Raw genomic sequence first — 15,610 nt, forward strand, 5'->3', positions numbered from 1 at the left:
GCTTCCATTTTGAGAGCAAGGCTTTTTTATTTATTTATTTATAAGTGCCTTGCTCTTACATATATATAAAAAAAATCTGCCCATTCTCACACTTGGCTTCTTAATACCAAGATCTAGCCAAAGGTTAACTATCAAAATAGATAGAGCTGGATGAGGCTTTCCAACAAATCCCAGTTAGTCAAACACAAAAATATTGTTGGGTCAGCTCCTTACTGGGGACCTGAGCTGTGTCTGGAACCAGGGCTCCTACAGAAATAGGAGCCTTGATTCCAGACATGGCTCAGCTCCCCAGTAAAGAGATTGAGCACTTGTGCTTTATGAGGTCCCTGCTGCAGACCTAGGAGCAGGGGAGAGAAATGATCTCAGGGCTTCTGAGCTGCATTATGACAGCAGCGTGTACCAGCCTGCCTGATCCTGAGGAGGCACTGCCCACCTTTTCCTGTTGACCTTTCAAATCAGTAAATATACCACTGAGGCTGGGTCCAGGGCCACCTTGTATTTTGGCACCCTTTCTTTGTGTTTAAGTAAGTAGTAACTTTGGTGAGTTTCAGAAATAAAGCCCTAGCTGAGCTGGACTGGGAGACTTGCTTCCCTGTAGACAGTTACCACTGCTGCTGTGTGGGAGTAATGCAGACAGACTGGAGCAGTCACCACCTCACCTGCACATGCCTGCCCTGGCTCCTCCTGAGCAGTGACTGGAGATGGGAGTGGGCTGAGCTGGGCACTGCTCCCCCTGCCCAGGGCAAGGGGGGACTGCTGCTATGAGCATGGAGTGCTCACGTGTGTGTGTGTGTTGTGCAACCTAACTATGGGTGGTTGAGCCCAATCCACTCGAGTAGGTCGGGGACAAAAGGGTTTGGGCCTTTCCTCCTTCTTCTGTCTCTCCCTCCGTCGACAGAAACACACCGGGGAGGCAGTGAGATAAGAAAATCGCTTTACTCACTATTTCAGGCAACAAATTCGTACAGCTGTGTCAGAAATCTAGTTCGCTGATTCCTCGGGAGCTCTTGAGCATATTCACGTGGTATACCAAATCGTGATGGGGCCGTCCAGGTTTTCGCAGACGCAGGACCTCCGGCGAGGATGATCAGTCCTCTCCGATATTACGCCGGTCCCCCCCGTTGTTTTGGTGTGCTCCCCTTTTAACCGGGCAGCGTCTGCCCGCCCCCTGCCAATCAGCATGAGCAGGAATGCTGCTAACCGCGCCCATCACTCCTCCCCATGCTATGAGCACAGCTTGCTCTCACGTTGGTGTTTGGTCATATTTTTTTTTTTATTTCTTTTCCACATGCCCCCTTGACCAAATGCCAATCTCGAGCATGGTTGGGCTCAAGAACTCCCTTCAAATGCAGCATCTAATACAGGTATATAATAAAATACTAAGCAATGACTAAGTCCAATCAAGTCTGTCTGGATGCAGCACGATGTTTCTGCCGGGAGGTCATCGCCAATGGGTTCACTAGCGGCGACGAACCTCACATCGTGTTATGCATCGACGACTTCATGCCGCTTCGGGCTGGAAAACAAAACTCGGGGTTTATTAATAACATGTACTAAACTGTACTGCGTTGACTTAGCTAATTATGATGAGCTAAGACGGTGTGTGTGGGTGTGACTGCTTCAAGGGAAACAAGATAGGTGTTTGGGTACTTGCCGGGCTCAAGTACAACACCGGGAACTGGAGTCGGACGCTTATTGGTAGCCGTGGGAATGGTCAGCCACACTGTTTCTTGGGATGAGTAACATGGCTTCCAGGCCGGACGTGGCACCAGTGTGCGTTCATCCCATAAAGTTTTAGTGGCGTTCATGGCAATTAGTACATCGTTATTCTACTTGGTCCAGTTCTTAAACGATCTGTTTTCCCTCAGTCTTAGCTGTTCCTTGTACAGTCCTATCTGGCACTCCACGACACCATTCGACTGCAGATGGTAAGGTAGATGATGATGCCACTGAATATTGTGCTCTGTCACGAACTGCTCTAAACTTCTGAAGTTAAAAGGTGGTCCTCCATCGGAATGTATGACATGGGGTACTTGCCAATGAACGAAGGCAAGCTGTAGACATCCCTGAATTACAGGAGCGGCGGTCTTCCTCGTGGGGAGAACGAGGATTTGACGAGTTCCCAGGTCCACAATTACTAATCCCTTATTCGGTGGTTTGGCTCCTGGGAGTGGCCCGAGCAGGTCCACTTGCCACACCTTTCCTGGAGCAAAGTGTGCTGGCTTATAGACGCCTCTTCGGTGCTTATGATGCACTGGTTTCTCTCGTGCACAAGCGGAGCAGGCCTGGACTATCTTTCTCCATTGTTTTACACTTGGTCCTTCGCTGCCTTCTTCCCTCCAGCGTGCTTGCGCTCTTTTTGCTCCAAGGTGTCCCCAGCGTTCGTGGAGCCAAACGAGAAAGGGATCAATATCTACAACATCGGCGACATGTAACTGAGGCACTTCCTTCTCATCCATGGATCCTTGGTGTGCCAGCAGCTGATCTATAATGGCATGCACAGGATCTGTATCGGGTTGGTGAGACCATGTGTGTTTAATTAAGGGGCGAACAGAGAAGTGTGACAAAATGGTCTTGACATCGTCCCAGAGAGTTGTGTGTTCCGTAGCTTGCGCCTTTCCGGTGACAATCCTGTATATATATTCTGAATCTACGGTTATAACAGGTACCAGAAGTGTCCCATTGTGGTGACGGTAGGCATGTTCAAGAGCTAGTTGGAAACCTCGTAGTTCAGATGCTTGAACTGACTCCTCTGGATGGGACGTTTTGAGCTCGTAGTCATGGCAAGGGTCACAATAATATCCATATCCTCCACCATCGCGGGATGTACCGTCTGAAGCTATCCATGCCGGGGACGTGGTCTCATACAATCGCGGGGCACTGGAATTGTCCTCTTCAGTGACCGAGATCACCTCTCCATCAGCGACTTGCCACGCCGACCAGTGATACTGGTGACGAAGGACTAGGGCGCTCCAAGTCTTCTCCGTGCCCTGATACTCTGGATGGACCCTGCTAGGATTAAGCAGTCCTAATGTGGTGCCGCCGGGTGCGACAAACACACCTGGGCTTGCTGCGAGGTGTTCCCCCAGTTGGGCTGCGAGCATAACCTTCCCTAGACAACCATATCGATGTTGGTGGCTTTTTAGTGTGCGATGACCCATATATGCGAGTTCCCCCGTTTTGGTGTCATTGGCTGTAAACCAGATATGCTCCATGGTGTAGCCTACATGGATCATCAGGAGGCTACCGGTGGGGGGCACGATCAGGCACATCGCTTTGACCTCTGCCATAACCTGTTCTAGTGCAGCTTGGTCATGTTCACTCCATGGGACTCTACGTCGCGTCTTCTTACGGATTTGCTGTTGCAGATGCTGGATAACTTTTAGATGTGATGGCGTCATGAAGTTACGGAACCAATTTAGCTGGCCTAGCAAGCCTTGAAAGTCTGCCTGCGTAGTCAGCCAAGACAAGGACAGCTTCGGGGTAGCATTGTGTGCTGTCCCCGATCGCCATGGTCCAGTGAATCGTGTCCCTAAAAACTTGATGTCCGAGGACGGCTCACTCATGGACTTTGTCGGATTCACTGTCCATCCTTGATCGCTCAAGTGGTCCTTTAGGTTTGCAGCAGTGACGCGGACTGCGGCACGGTTGTGCCCCATAATAACAACATTGTCGACATAGGTCCAGATGTGGACGTCTGCAGTCTTTGGGCGGGTACGGACAAAGCTGTCGATTGTATCATTCATTGTTGCAACTGCTAGGGCTGGTGCGTTGCGGTAACCTTGGGGACAAACCTTCCAGGAAAACATCTGTCCGCCTACACACATATTAAGGATCCCATACAGATCATGTATAGGAATCGAATAAAACATGTCCTTTAAATCTAGCATGGTGGCAAACCACTCTCCCCCTCTTTGTATCTCAGCCATGCCATCGAGGATGTCCGAGACAGTCTGCATGGCGGGTATCTGGAGTGGCTTACAGCGACGATTCGCTTGTCGGTAGTCCACCACTAGACGAACCTCCGTCGGCTTTCCCAGTTTGGGGATTCCCCATCCAGCTGAGAGGTAGGTGGAGGACTTCACGGGCTGGATGCATTCTCGCTTGCACAAATCAGCCAGAAGATCTTGGATTTGGAGCTGCAAATCAGTGCGCGTCGGGATTGGCTGATACCGCCAGGGTGTAGAGCTCTCTAGCGCTGGATGGTGTTTTTCCCCTGATGTCACAGTTAATGGGAGTGCTAGATATATGACGTTTTTTAAGGCCAACGTCTTTATCGCAGGGATACCCAAGATATTTATGCCCCCTAAGACTCCATGCAATACCCTTTTGTTGATCCAAAACTTGACCACGTTTTGGATCAACTGGGCGCAGATGTCATGGCATTCAGCCCTTGTACGAAGACGACCTTGGATGTCTTAACGTGGGGTGTCTCAGATCTCAATACATTTATTTGAGCTCCCGTATCTAGCAAAAAGCATATAGGGGTAGGAGAAGAATCTGCAGTTGTGCTCACATCATAAGTTGCATGCGGGCGTTCGTCATCGGTAGGTCGGCCATTGTTGCCCATCTCAACGGCCGTTACTCGTTTTTTCCCCTGTCTAGCTCCTGCTCCCTAAGCTTGAAGCCTAGGTTCAGTGCCAGCATCCTTTGCCCCTCATCTCCTAACCCACGAAGCTGATTCTTTGTCAGACCGCTCTTGCTCAGCAGGAAACTGAACATAGCGCGTTCCTTAAGTGTGTGGTCTGGTGGTCATCCACGCGGTGAACAATCAGTTCAGGGTTTTCTAGGCGTTGCTTTCCACACTCCTATGGCCTGTACCTCCTGTACTATCACTGGCGAGGTAGGCTTGTTTTCTGCTTTACGCGCTGTGGTGAGCTTTCCCAAACTGCTAAGAACATTCCCTATCAGCCCTCCTACCAGTGGGTGTAATAACAAGCGGAACATGGGTGTATTTGTACCTCCATAAATCTCAACGCAGGCCTCCACTGCTGACGCTGATACAGGAACTTTACCAGGATCCTTACACCAGCGATGCGGCCAAACATTGTTCGCCTGAAGTTAAGTCAGGGTTAGTGGGTTCTGTCCAGCGTCCCAAGTCAAGTAACTGACTCCCGCTATCGCGTACAGGAGCTGTGCGGGTGATGGATCATCAGGCGGGTCCGCGTGCCAAGCGTGAGCTCGGCTCAGCAGTGCTGGAACCATGGAGGCACACAGAGGGATTGGTCAAGCCTGGTTGCGCAGTACTTGAGTCATGTCGCTACACGCTCCTCCACTCCATGCGGGCTGGCGCATTAGGATAGCACACTCCTCTGGGTCTACTAGGTCTGACCCGTGCTCTAGTATCAGTCGTCCTAACCATATTGCCAGTGTCTCACCCGGATTTAGTCGGGTATCCTTTGTTAATTCTTGGAGTTCCCCTCTAGTGCGCGTGCGGAAGGTAGTGAGGGTGTGGGTTCCTGTGCCATCGATGACAAGTCTTCACTATGGCTACAGAGTTCACATGCAGAACGGATGTGCCTGCATCGGTGGGGAGGGCGGAGCATGGCTCTGGCGGGATGTTATATGGAGGCGGTTCCTTGGGCGGGGCCGACAGGGTCTCTCTAACGTCGGGGTTTCCCGCCTGGGGCTCTTTGGCCACGCCTTCTTCTTTGCCCGCAGCGCCATCTTTAAGCGGCGGCTCAGGCTGTGCAGCGCTCTGCTGCTCAGCCGTTCTAGTCAGCGTATCTATTATGATGGCTTGGTACGCCGCATGCCGCAGCAAGGTAGTCACTGAGCGAAACAGGATATTAATTATTTTCCCCTTGTTCCACCTCTGTCCCATCCACCCCGCGGCATCCCGTCCATCGGCCTCAAGACTCTCACGGAGTGCCATTAGGATTTCATTCTCGGTGCCCCCGAGATCGAGATCGGGGCAATTGAATTTATCGGGAGGGGTTTCGCAGCCGCTCCTTTCCTTTAGGTACTGTATACACTTGGCATACTCTTTTGCGGGAGTACAGTCATCCGTGCCTGCGAGCCTGACACGGCTAAGTAACGCCTCGGGCTTTTTATCGGGTGGATGATAAAGAACTGTGGGGCTGAAAAGAGACATCCTAGGGCCACGGGACTGAGGCCCGACACGACCCATTCTTTAGGCAGCTCCTCACTGTCTTCGGTCGGGCAGATGGAAACATAGCCTCCCATCTTCCCGTCCTGCCCAGCTTGATGATACACCACATGAGCCCATAAATCGTCGGCGTTCGTGGTTGGGGGCTGCTGATGGTTTCCCCATGGGCAATGCCTAATTAACTCGTCGGCATCTCCGTTTCCCCTTTTCCCCGAGGATCCCATCCTCGTCGCCATGTGCAACCTAACTATGGGTGGTTGAGCCCAATCCACTCGAGTAGGTCGGGGACAAAAGGGTTTGGGCCTTTCCTCCTTCTTCTGTCTCTCCCTCCATCGACAGAAACACACCAGGGAGGCAGTGAGAGAAGAAAATCGCTTTACTCACTATTTCAGGCAACAATCTCGTACAGCTGTCAGGAATCTAGTTCGCCGATTCCTCGGGAGCTCTTGAGCATATTCATGTGGTATACCAAATTGTGATGGGGCCGTCCAGGTTTTCACGGACGCAGGACCTCCGGATCAGTCCTCTCCAATATTACGCGGGTCCCCCCCTGTTGTTTTGGTGCGCTCCCCTTTTAACCGGGCAGTGTCTGCCCGCCCCCTGCCAATCAGCACAAGCTGGAACACTGCTAACCGTGCCCATCACTCCTCCTCCCCATGCTATGAGCATGGCTTGCTCTCACGTTGGTGTTTGGTCATTTTTTTATTTTTTTTATTTCTTTTCCACATGTGTGTGTGTGTGCACGTGCGCACATATGCATGCAAGTGTGTGGGGCACCCCCTGACTGCAGTGCATTGGGTGGTCGTCCACCTGTAAGACCAGCCCTGGGTCATCCCCAATGGCTGTTCTCAAGCACATGGGAGATTGAGGTCTCAACCAACTGCAGAGCACACCCTGAAGCAACCTCTCTGGCCATTTCCAAGTTCACAGCATGTGAGTAGGAGTGTGTGGTTGGGGTATATATGGAGTTGCTGTAGCTAGGACTCACTGCCACTGTGATGTTGACATACCTCAGTGCCTGGGTCCTTGGCTTCACTGTAGGGAACCTGGAAGCCCTGAGATACCCCAGCTAGAGACAGGGCTTTCAAGAAATGTCTATAATATATTCTGGTGCACTCCACAGATACCTGGAAAGCAGTCTAACTGCAGTAGCACAGGGTAAACTAGCTTACGTGGAGCTCTATCTCATTTAAAGTTAACTTAGATATCTCTACGCTAAAAGTTATTGTATTGGGCAGTGCAGACAGTTTTGGAGCATCCAGGCTTTTGCTGCAGAACAGGAATTCCTGGCATAGGCTTCTTGGATTTGAACTCTGGTGCAGCCATGTAGCAGCTAGGCCCCCCAACTGTAGACTCTAAAAGCTCCAGCAACAACTGCCAGAAATTGATATTTTTGTCCATATCAGCACCACTAAAAAGAGAGAAAATATTAAGTTTCAGGCAGCTAAAGTCCAAGGGAGTGGGACTGCTTATAGGAGTGCCAAGAGTGGGGTTTCCCAAGCAACATTTGTGAGAAATTAAAGTGTTTGGGCCTGGATTAGAACAAAACTAAATTCCAAAAGAATATAGATTTTGCTGCAGCCCAAAACCCTGAGTTGTGGCTACCTGTTACTTTTAACAAGAAACTGCAGAGTTCTTTCTCCCTTCTGTTCGACTGGAGTGGGAGCTCTGCAAAAGGCAGACTCCAACAATAACTATTCTGCATTACCCAGGCTTATTCCCAGTTCTCTCACTTTAGAACACAGTTATGTTGGTGAAAATGCCTTGGGTCTGCTCATGCACAGAGGTCTTACTGGTCATAATTCATCTTATGCTTGATCTTTGTCCTTCATGGCAGTTATTAAAAATACATTTGTAACAAAACTTGTACAATCTTCTCTAAATAAAAAATAATAGTGTTTTGAGAGAAATGAAATATAAAACAACTCATTTAACTGTACTTATCAGTTAACACACAGTTCGTGGTTTTGTTCACAAAGACCATACATCATACTACAAATAAGAGAAGCCTGTATTAGATGCAATGAAAATGGCTTGATTTACTAGGTTACTAGTGTATTAGCCAGCTCTCTAGAGTTTGTCCCATACTTCCTAAACTTAATATCAGAACTACATGTTGTAGGTAGCAAACCCCCAATAGTACCCTTTCCTGTGCTCTGTTGGTTAACATAATGGTCCACATGTATTTAAGATCCTGCAGTTCTCAGTTACTGCAAACTTTAAAACAAGTAATACAGTCTTTACTGTTTAATGGCACCTGCCCACATACCCCTTCACTCATTGTAATCTTCTGAACACTATAGTCATGTGAATTGTCCCACCAGGTTTCATTAATGCCAATTATTTCAAATTGCTTCTAATCAACAAATTTCCATTCTCTTGTTACCCACTAGATGCATTTCTTTCCTTATATTCCTTTGCCACCTTGTTTCAGTTTACTTGCAGTATGCTATATTTTACTTTATATCCTTTGTTATCTTAACACCCTGTCCTCCTGTTGATAATTTAATGTCCTCTTGGCTATTACAACTACCCACCAGCCAAGATTAAGCTGGCTACCTGAGATAGATTTACTTCTGGGCTGTGTCTCAGTGAAAAGGGCACTGCCCTGGAAGGGAATATGGAGGCTCTGGGTTTTGGTTTCTGCACCTTCATTATAAAACCTTTCTACCTTGATGGGGCAGGAGCTTTCTATCCCACTGCTTTCTATCTGGTTTATGCAATGACTATTAAATACAAAATGTAGAAACAGCACTGGGGACAAGAATCCCTAGGCTCCTCCCTTCAAAAGCAGTGATCATCTCAGAGAGCTACATTCCCTCTGGCTCCAGGCAGTCAGGACTTTTGCTGGGAAGTAAGGAATGAAGGCTCACAGCCCTGTGTGCATGGGAAGCTAAAATATAGTTCCCCCATTTCTTACACAAGTGCCTACTAGACTAAGCCGTTCAATTTACAAGTGACTAGGGGCCACACACCCTGCCGGCCATGCCAATGAGGGCCAGATATGTTGTATGGGCCGCTTTCTTAGAATTAACTACTGGGTTCAGAAGATTCCCCGCGCTTGAACAAAGGACGTACTCACGGTTGTTCTTGTCACAACCCAAAGTTGTGAGTTTTTGTTTGTGTGTGCTTCGGCATCGCTAAATTATGTTCCCGCTAAATTGCAGCTTCCTTGCATGGTGGAGTTCTCTGCTGCAGAAGAGAGCCCCGGTGCAATGGGGAATTTCCCGCCAATTTGCAGCTTTCTTTGCATGGTGCATTTCTTTTGCATCTCAGAAATGCACGGTGCAGAGGAGGTCCCGCCATTTGTATGAAGATTCATGCCACATTATTGGCCAATTCTAATATATGCACCCGTAATGGCTAGCGATTGGCTTGTTAGCTGTATAAAGAGCTCGGGTGGCTTCCGCCCAAGTTGGAGAGAAATCACTTAGAGAGCGTGAAGATCTGTGAATGCTCCTGTAGCTATCGTGTAGGTATTCCTCTCTGCTATATCACCATGTACCCATGTGGACACCCCCCACCCCCCGAGGCACCATGTATCTGTACAGTCCCAGATTCACTCTCATTTCTCTGTGCGCCACATTGACCCGTCCCCTGTCTTCACAGACAGGCTCGCTAACCTGTATGAAGCTGGAGATATGCCTGTTGAAAGTCTCTGGATTAAGGTTAGAAAGGAGAGCAACAAGTGTGATGTTCTGGTAGGTGTTTGCTATAGACCAGCAGACCAGGAAGAAGTGCTGGTTGAGGCTTTCTTCAAATAGCTAGTGCAAGGATCGGCAACCCCCAGCATGCATGCTGATCATGGCACACAAGGCCATTTTGCTCAGTATGCCACCACCAGCCTGGGCTCTAGACAGCTGCTGCCAGCCATGAAGCCCAGGCTTTTCCCAGCAGGCAGCTGAGAGGCTGCAAGCCCTGCTGCAAGCAGCCTGGGCACCATGGCTGGCAGCAGCTACCCCAGAGCCTGGGCCGGCTGCAGCCAGGAGGCTGCAAACAGCTGCTGCCTCCCAACCCCAATGGGTACAGTGCTGGCACCCTGCTGCCTCCCCAGAGCCTGGAGCCTGGGCTGAGGCTAGGAGGCAACTGGGGCTGTTTGCGATGCTCCCCAACCATGCTGCCCTCTCCTGCTGCCTTTGCAGACCAATGTGTTGAACCTGGTGTGGCAGGGCACAGCAGGTAGGCAAACAAAACCTGCCCACTGCTCTGAGCTCCCTGCTGCCATGGCCACCCTTTCCCTGCAGGAGGGGGCAGCCGCAAGGGGCACAACCCTTCACTGCTGCCTACGCTGTCCCCGTGCAAACAGGGGAAGTGTGACTAGGGCAGTGCAGAGCTTGCAGCAGCAGGCAGCTTCCATGTCTGGCCCCTCTGTGCACTGCTGCTCCAGGTTGTATATGCTGCACTCTGGAGGGCCTGGGGGAGGGCAGCAGAGCTGGGAATATCTTCTAAATGAAAAAAATAAGAAAAAAAGTTAAAAAAGAAAGTTTCAAGACCTGGCCAGACTTCAGAAAAGCAGACTTTGACTCGCTCAGGAAACTCATGGGCAGGATCCTTTGGGAAGCCAGTCTGAAAGGGAGAGGTGTCCAGGAGAGCTGGATGTACTTGAAAGAAGCCTTACTGAGAGTGCACAAACAAATCATCGCAATGTGCAGGAAGACTAGCAAGTATGGCAGAAGACCAGCTTGGCTTAGCAGGGAACTCTTCAGTAAAATAAATCATAAAAAGGAAGCCTATAAGAAGTGGAAACTTGGACAAATAACTAGTGACGAGTATAAGAGCATTGCTTAGGCATGCAAGGGTGACGTCAGAAAGGTCAAAGTGCAACTGGAGTTGCAGCTAGCAAGGTATGTGAAGGGTAACAAGAAGGGTAAGTTTCTACAAGTATGTTGGTAGCAAGAGGAGAATCGGGGAAAATATGGATCCCTTACTGAACGGGGGAGGCAACCTAGTGACAGAGGATGCAGAAAAGGCTGACGCCTCAGTGCCTTTTTCACCTCAGTCTTCAGGACAGTTTGGGGAGGAGGTCAGCAGCCAACAGTGGTGAAAGAACAGGTTAGGAGCTATTTAGAAATGCTACACATATACAAGTCCATGGGGCCAGATGGGATGCAGCCAAGGGTACTGAGGGAGTTGGCTGATGTGACTGCAGAGCCACTGGCCATCATCTCTGACAACTCATGGTGACCAGGAGAGGCCCCAGATGACTGGAAAACGGCAAATATAGTGCCCATATTTAAGAAAGGGAAAAAGGAGGATTTAGGGAACTACAGACCAGTCAACCTAATCTCAGTCCCTGGAAAAATCATGAAGCAGGTTCTCAATGAATCCATTTTTAGGCACATGCAGGAGAAGAAGGTGATTAGGAACAGTCAGCATGGATTCACCAAGGAAAAGCCATGCCTAACCAACCAAATTGCCTTCTATGACAAGGTGGCTGGCTCTGTGGATGCAGGTAGACCAGTGAATGTGGGATACCTTGATTTTAGCAAGGCTTTTGATAGAGTCTCCCACAACATTCTCATAGGCAAGGTAAGGAAATATGGGCTGGATGAATGGACTGTAAGGTGGATAGAAAGCAGGCTGGAGCAGCGGGTTCAGGTAGTAGTAATCAATGGCTTAATGTCTAGTTTGCAGCCGGTATCAAGTGGAGTGTCCCAGGGGTTGGTCCTGGGCCTGGTTTTGTTCAATGTTTTCATCAATGACCTGGAAGATGGCATAGAGTGCACCCTCAGCAAGTTTGCAGATGACACCAAGATGAGGGGAGTAGTAGATACGCTGGAGGGTAGGGCTAGGGTTCAGAGTGACCTAGATAAATTGGAAGATTGGGCCAAAAGAAACTCATGAGGTTCAACAAAAACAAGTACAAAATCCTGCACTTAGGATGGAACAATCCCATGCACCAGCACAGGCTGGGGGTTGACTGGCTGGGAAGCAGATCTGCAGAAAAGGACCTGGGGGTTACAGTGGACAATAAACTGAATATGAGCCAGCAGCGTGCCCTTGTTGCCAAGAAGGCTAATGGCATCCTGGACTGCATTGATAGGCGTGTTTCCAGCAGGTCAAAGGAAGTGATTATTCCCCTCTGTTTACCACTAGTGCGGCCACATCTGGAGTACTGTGTTCAGGTTTTGCCCCCCCCCCCCCCCCCCCCCCCCCCCCCCGACTACAGAAAGGATGTGGACAACTTGAAGAGAGTCCAGCGGAGGGTGACAAAAATGATGTGGGCACTGGGGCACATGACTTATGAGGAGAGGCTGAGGGAACTGGGCTTATTTAGTTTAAAGAAGAGGAGACTGAGGAGGGATTTAACAGCAGCCTTCAACTACCTGAAGGGGGGTTTGAAAGAGGATGGAGCTAGACTGTTCTCAGTGGTGGCAGATGACAGAACAAGAAGCAGTGGTCGCAAGTTGTAGCAAGGGAAGTTTAGGTTAGATAGTAGAAAGAATTTTCTTACTAGGAACAGGTTACCCAGAGAGGTGGTGGAAGCTCCATTCTTGGAGGTTTTCAAGACCTGGCTAGACAAAGCTTTGGCTGGGATGACCTAGTTGGGGATGGTCCTGCTTTGAGCAGGGGGTTAGACTAGATGACCTCCTGAAGTCCCTTCCAACCCTAATTTTCTATGATAGCAAATGGATTAGGTATATAACCTTAGATTATTTTAATATACTAGGTGATCTTTGGATCTTGAGTTATCTTTGAGGTTGTAATCCAGCCAATGATTTAGTCATAGTTTAGCAAAGATGCAGAAATAGAAAAAGGCAGCAACATCAACCACATCTCTGGGTAGAAACTATAATCTAACACTAATACTGTAATGTGTTATTTTCTTATAAAATATTTTCAACAGAGAAAATGCTTAGTAAATATGTTACCATGTGGGTCCAATAAACTATTCCAAATTTGAAATAATTTGTTTTTCTCTGTTTATCTTCATAGCCATATTAATCTGCTCAAGAGCACCCTAGGAACCTTTCTACTATTTAATTTGCAGTGAGAAAAGACAAAAACATGTAATGAAATATGAGATCTATGAGCACCAAACATTTTCTCTAATTATCAAGTACATATGGCATTAGAAGTGGGTACTTCAAAGCTTGGCAATGATATCGTTTCTGATGTAGCGACTAAAGTTGAACAGTATTTGGTTAGCATCATAAAGGTAGAAGGCACAAACTGACAGTTTGAAAGCTCCAGGCTATATCAAGTCATTGGACAATTCTTAGTAAGCACTTACCAAAAAGTCCAAGTTCATAATTTAATAATCCTGAGCACTTCAAAGTGCTGTCTTGTCTTCAAAATTCTTCATGGACATTTCCCTTTTATCTTTAACAGCCTGTGAAACAGGGTAGCATTTTTCCCCTGGTAGAGACTGGAGAACAGCGGAAGCAAAGATAATCAACTGGAAAGCCACAGCGCCTGTATAAGAATCAGGCCCAGAAGTTCCCAGATGTATCTTGCATTGCTGGACCAGTCCTCTTCAGTTTTTCCAGAAAATGAAAGGCCTGGTTGGTCTGTTTTTCTTAACTTTTTTTTACCTTTTAGATGAGAGAAAAATCAGTCAAAGACTTGTTAATCCAAAATGGTAACGTAAACCTCCACTATGTAGATCAAGACTGTTCAACTTTTGAGTGGTTGAGGGCCTGTGGCCACACGCTGGCCCATGTGGGCCCCACCTTCTGCATCACTATCATGCTCTGCACCACACCACTTCACATAACCAACCTCCCCTGCTGCATCATGTCATATCCTCCCCCACCCTCCCCTCACCTGTACTGCAACACATTGGGTCCTCAGGTCCTCCTAAGTGCCCCCTCCCTGGTTGCATGTTCTCTCAGCCCCATGGGAAGGGGAAGGGACATGTCCCCAGGGTAGGGACAGGTAGCAGAAGTTAAAGGAGAATGGGGGAGTCCAGAGACCTTAGCAGCAGGAATAGGAAAGTGATGGAGGGAGTGGTGCCTTTACTAGGGGCTCCCACAAACATGTGGGGAGCCCGCTCCTATGCTCTGGAAATCCCATGCATTGGAGCAGACTTGATTAATTGAGTCTGCATGAGCATGGAAATTGATGTGCTCCAGCAGCCTTCTGTATCACATGCATCAGTGTCCCTGTGCTGAAAAAATGGCGGTGGGGTGCTTTGAAATAAAACATGTTCAATGAGCTTTAGTTCAAAGCGCCTCACAGCCATTTTTTCAGCACAGGGATGGATATGACACACGTGACATGCAAGCTTTTAATTAGCATGGCTCACTAATTAAAGTGCCTGGCACCACATCCCAGATCATGTAAAAATGCCCTGGGAGCCCAGGGAACACAGATCAAACCCTCTGAGATTGTGTGCAGCCTGTAAACTGCCACCTGGACAGCCCTATTGTAGACCATGTAATCTCAGACTAACAGAACTTTTAATCACCTTAAAGTCAAGAGCCAACCGCAAAGAGTAGAAGTATGTGAAGCCCGGGAAAAGAAATCAAGCACAAAGAGGTCAGAGATGGTGCTTCTATTGGATTCCCCTCTGAACTTGTTAATTTTGAAGTAGTTATAAATAGATGTCACCTCTAATCCAGCTGTAACAGCATAAGGGTTAGAAAATAGTTGCACCAAGATTTGATGGCATTGTTTCATAGGAGACTGTTAAGAAGATGAAATCTTAGTTATACAAGGATATAACAATTTCTAGCAATTTGATACCTTATTGAATAAATATAATCACAGAGGGGGCAACATGCTTTAAAGACAAGATATTCTGAAACAGGTAATATTGTTTAAAACAGAATAAAGGAGGGAACTTGTGGACTTCCTACGTCTAAAAAGAGAGGCTTATAAAGGATGGAAGACAGGAAACACCACAAAGGAGTATTCTGCACCAGTCTGCACCTTCAGGGAGTGAACCAGGAAAGCCAAGGCTGCAACCAAACTCCAGCTGGCTACATGTATCAAGGACAATAAAAAAGTCCTTTTCCAGCTATGTGGGGAGTCGGAAGAAAAGCAAGGGTAACACTGGACCCCTGCTAAACCAAATGGGACAACTGACACCCAGGAAAAAGCCAACCTGCTTAATGGGTACTGTGTGTCAGTTTTTCACTAGCCCAAAGGGACTGCCCTGCCTAACATGATGTGGGACGGCCAGGATGAGGATGAATTTTTACCCAGCATCAGTGTAGACCTTGTAAAGGAACACCTTGAGAGGCTGGACACCTTCAAGTCAGCTGGTCCCGACAGCTTGCACCCCAGAGTACTTAAGCTGGCAGGCATCATAGCCACTGGAAGGATATTTGAGCACTTGTGGCACTCAGGTGAAGTATCCAAAGATTGGAAGAAGGCCAATGTGGTGCCCATCTTCAAGAAAGAAAGGAAAGTAGATCCAGGGAACTACAGGCCAATCAGCTTGACCTCAATCCCTGGAAAGATTTTGGACAAAATTTTTAAAGAGACCATTCTAGACAAGCTGGCTGATGGCAACATCCTGAGGGACAGCCAGCACAGGTTTTTTGTGGGTAGGTC

This window comes from Alligator mississippiensis, chromosome 1 (genome assembly GCF_030867095.1).
Source record: "Alligator mississippiensis isolate rAllMis1 chromosome 1, rAllMis1, whole genome shotgun sequence".
Classification (NCBI taxonomy): domain Eukaryota; kingdom Metazoa; phylum Chordata; order Crocodylia; family Alligatoridae; genus Alligator; species Alligator mississippiensis.